We start from the raw sequence: 4,994 nt of genomic DNA, 5'->3' as shown, positions 1-4,994 counted from the left end.
AGAAAATATTTTTTTTGCAAAATACTGGTGGCCCGTCCGGTGGGTCCCCGCTGTCAGGTGGAGGAATAATTATTTTGCACGTAATAAGGAGGTACTTCCTTGCTGCGGCCGTGGACCCAGCTGTCAGCCTCTCCACGTACAGTCCACGTCCGACGGAAGCCGTTCCTTGACCACGTTGACCACGGCGCGCCGAGAGCACCAGGGCGGTGGACGACGACGAGGCCAGGAAGGGGACGACGTGGAGCCGGGGAAGACTCGGCAGTGGATGCCCACGTGTAGAGGAGTACGAGGGTTCACTGGTTCGCTGCGGTGTGAGGCTGCCGTCGCCGCAGAATAACAGGGGGTGTGGGTGAGTAGAGGGATGGCCTGGCCACCGGTGGGAGTAGTAGGGGGCGGCAAGGCCTCCGCCGCATCGCTGCCGGCCACGGGAGGCAGGAGCACGAAGCACGACCGGCGTTGGTTTGGGCGGCTGGAGCAAGAAGACCAGAGGTTGAAGAAGCACAACGGCCGTTGGATGGACATCGTACGGTCACTAGAGCTAGAATCGTGCATATTGACTAAGTTGATAAAGCCCTCCGTCCCTGTCAACTTAGTAGGCCCACAAGTCAGCCTGCCACTAAGGTGGGTCCCAACTAGCAGGGGGTATTCATTTTTTGTGCGTAATAAGGAGGCACTTCCGGTGGGTCCGAGCTGACAGCAGGGGGAATGTTTTTTTCGCGAAATACGGTGGCCCGTCGGGTGGGTCCTAACAGTCAGAGGCAAATGTTTTTCTCGCGATATACTGGTGGGCGTCTGGTGGGTCCCCGCTGTGAGGTGGAGGAATAACTATTTTCCGCGTAATAAGGAGGCACTACCTTGCGGCTGCCGTGGACCCAGCTGTCAGCCTCTCCACGTATAGTATTCTTCCGATGGAATTTGGTCGTTGACCACAGTGACCACGCCACATCGACAGCACTACGGCGGTGGATGACGGCGAGGCCTGGGAAGGGGACGACACGGAGCCGGGGAAGACGCGGCAGTGGATGCCCATGCGGAGAGGAGTACGAGGGTTCACTGGTTTGGCTGCGCTGCCGTCGCCGCAGAATAACAGGGGGTGTGGTTGATTGGAGTGGAGGGATGGCCTGGCTAGCGGTGGGAGTAGTATGGGGGTGGTGAGGCCTCCGCGACAGCACAGCCGGCCACGGGAGGCAAGAGCATGTGGCACGACCGGCGCTGCTTTGGGCGGCTGGAGCAAGAAGACCAGAGGTTGAAGAAGCACTACGGCCGTTGGTTGGACATCGTACGGTCAGTCGAGCTAGAGCCGTGCATATTTACTAAGTTGACAAAGCCCTTCGTCCCCGTCAACTTAGTGGGCTCACTATACTTGGTCCCAGCTAGCAGGGGGAGTATTCATTTTTTGTGCGTAATAAGGAGGCACTACCTTGCGTGCGAAGATATAGCTGGTGGGTCCGAGCTGTCAACGGCGGTAACGTTTTTTTCGCGAAATATGGAGGCCGTTTCGGTGGGTCCCAGATGTCAGCTGGAGGAAATCATTATTTTCCGTGTAATAAGGAGGCATTTCCTTGCGTGCGGCCGTGGACCCACCTGTCAGCCTCTCCACGTACAGTCCACTTCAGATGCATGTCAGTCGTTGACCAGGCTAACCACGCCACGCCGAGAGCACTAGGGCGGTGGATGACGGCGAGGCCTAGGAGGGGAACGAGGCGGAGGCAGGGAAGACTCGGCCGTTGTTTTTGTTTCCCACGCGGAGGGGAGTACAACTGTACGAGGGTTTACTGGTTCGTCTGCCATCGCCGGAGAATAACAACAAGTGTGGGTGAGTAGAGGGATGGCTAGGCCAGCGATGGGAGTACGGTGGGGCGGTGAGGCCTGCGCGGCAGCACAACCAGCCGCGGGGAGGAGGGAGCAGGCAGTCCCGCTGGCGCTTGTTTGAGCGGCTGGAGCAGGAAGAGCAGAGATTGAAGAAGCACGATGGCCGTTGGATGGACATCCAACAGTATACAGGCCATCTGTGGAAAGCCTCAAATCTGTGTAAAATAGCATACAGCCCATCTGCCATTATTTCAAATAATTTACAGCCCATTTGCTAATTCATACGGGTTTTTTGGAGCCCATATTCTTTATGTTAGCATTACAGTCCATATTGTGGCCACGGTTAAAAATTATACGAAATTTTGCATATGTCGGTGCGGTCTGAACTGTTTTTAATCCCGAAATTACGAGTCACATTCAGACTGATTTTAAAAATAAATGTATATCAATATAAAATATAATAAATTGTCCATGAATAAAAATCAATGCAATTTAAAATCTCAAAATGAAAAAAAGATATTTGAAAATAATTGCCGGTTTGATGTGTTTTAAAAATGTACATCCCATTTCTCATTACTGATAGGCCATTTTCTCAGCCAGCCGAATGAAGCTCTCCTCGTCTTGAAAGATTTGCAGCCCAACAAGCCTGATAAAGCGACTTACTTGACAAATCACAAAAGAACTAGGCTAACCATTTTCAGAAAGAAAAAAACTACTGGGCTGGTCTGTGGTAAACATAAAAGAAAAGGCTGTCTAGACAGGCCAGAGTGTCCCGCACAGCCTAGTATTTCCGAACGGACATGTCGGCTAGGGCGCCTCTTTGTGAACCGTGGCAAACTCGCAACCGTCCACCGACTCTTGGCCTTTCCCTCTCGATTTGGAACTGCTGTCGCACGCTCTTCCTCTCCCTCCTCCATTTTCCTTCAGCCCTTCACCCTTTCTTCTGCCATTGTTCGATCGTCTTCTCCATGGAGGGAACATGCCGGAAACGACCCCGTTATTCTTGCCCCGATCTGAAAGATGACGTGGTGGAGGAACTCATTGATCGGTGCGACGTCATCACCTCGGCTAGCATGGCAGGTTCGTTCAAGCGCATTATCGACTCAACTAATAACATCATTACAAAGAACCCAAGAGTCAAGGAGCGGTTTGATCTCCCCTATCTTCTTTGCTGTGACCCTGATGACTGGCGCCGGCACGACGGAGGCCTCGCCCTGTGCAAGTTGATGCCGCTTGATAATGATACGTATGATGTTATGATGCCATCGCTCGAGGGCAAGGCTTGGGCGGGCGTAAATGGAGATTGGGTTGTTTACATTGGGTCCAACTGCGAGTGGGAACTTGTGAATGTGTACACTCATCACCGGGTTCCACTTCCAAAAATCTCAGCACACTGCCCACAGGTTGAGCACACTGGTAATGTACGCACGTTCAAATACGATCATGGTGACTGTCTTCTACAGAAGATAGCAATTTGTCGAGTTCCCAACCGCTCTTGGAATTACAATAACTATCAAGTTGTTGCTATCTTCGACAAGCTTGTTGCCGTCCTTCATGGTTCGACTCGATGGATATTGCTCCAAAATCAGTTTCTGTACACGGATGAGTACTGTGATGCAATTCAATATGAGGGCCTTGTGTTTGCTACCACCACTCATGGCACTGTTTTTGCATGGCATCCTAGTAGTTTCAGTACGTTTGTCTTCCACCGTAATTATAATTGTTTCATCTACATGCATGTGGGTTAGCAAGTTTCCCTTACTAATTAACCTTCTTCTTGTGTTTCCAAGGTCCTGTGAACATCCCACCACCTATACTTGAAAATTTTTATAACCAAGGGGGAGATGACGATGGTGATGATCACAAGCATGAGGACGAGCAGCGCCGATATACTCTGTGGCGCCTGGCAACTAATTCCGATGGATCACCCCTTCTTGTGTGTATACAACCCACTGATGATGTTACTGGTAAGGAAGCAGGTGTCTCCCATGGTCGCACTCTCTGGACCTGTTCCAACACCCGTTGCATGGTATTCGGGATGGATACTAGTGTGCTAGCGCCAACTCCTTCTCCCTGGCACAGAATTGATTGTCTTGGAGAAAACTCGCTCTTCCTTGGATCAAACTATCCGATGATGGTGAAAGGCGATCCAACTGCTGCTGACACATTTATGAGAAGCAACTGTGTCTATATCTCGGACATTTGGGTGGTTCCCTACCCTCGTACTGATATAGTAGGCCGCTTCAGCCTGGATGATCGGTCCTGCATTGGTCTCCAGATCGACAATAGATGGCCCGTCCCAGAGAATCAGTTGTGGTTCAAAGCAAGAGTTTCCAACGCCGCAGAATGGTTGAGTTGAAGTTCATTTCATGGCTTGTTATTTGTTGTGTGGTGAAAACTTTAGTATTTATAATGTATCCTCGTTGTCGATGTGGGTTGATGACCTGTTGTATGTAATAAAATGATATGCCTGTGATAAACTTACTAAATTTATGAATGGCTTTCGAGTCGCTTCTCTAAATTTGTACTAGCTTCACATGCTTCGCGCGTCGGGCGGGTGTTTTTACTGTAGCCATATGTTAATGTGTTTGTTGTACGTAACCAGCACCTCGAATCCTCGATACTGGTATACTATGTACTAGTAGGAGTAAGTAGTAGGAGTAGTAGGGAGGCATGGGCCAGAACAAGCATTCACGTCCAGGAGTATGGCACACGCCACCACCACGACATCCGTCTGACACCATATTATTTCTTGGAGTCCGTGCTAGAGCAATCTCTTCAACCTCACCGTTTCTCTAAGGCTGGTTATAGTGGGGAGTAACTTAGACTAGTGTCATGCATATGACACTAGTCTTTGTTACTACCTTCATAGTGCAAAGTAACATACAAGTAGTATCATAGATGATTGCATTTATTACATTATAGACTCATTTTGCTTTGGTTTGCGTTATGTTATAGTAACATATTATGTTACTCCAAACATTTCTCTCCTCATTAACTATATGCCACATAAGCACACTTGTCTTGAAATGCGCTACGTTACTTGCTAAGTTACTCCCACTATGACCAGCCTAACTTCAGCCATCACGCGGCAGGTGAGGTGGGGGTTTGCCGATAGTCGGTTTCCTTAACTGCGGTCCCACTTGTAAGGCCAACTCCAACGCACGACCCCAAATGGACCT

The sequence above is a fragment of the Triticum aestivum genome, chromosome 6A (genome assembly GCF_018294505.1).
Source record: "Triticum aestivum cultivar Chinese Spring chromosome 6A, IWGSC CS RefSeq v2.1, whole genome shotgun sequence".
NCBI lineage: Eukaryota > Viridiplantae > Streptophyta > Magnoliopsida > Poales > Poaceae > Triticum > Triticum aestivum.
The sequence above is the reverse complement of the archived record's forward strand: the minus strand, read 5'-3'. Positions refer to the sequence as shown.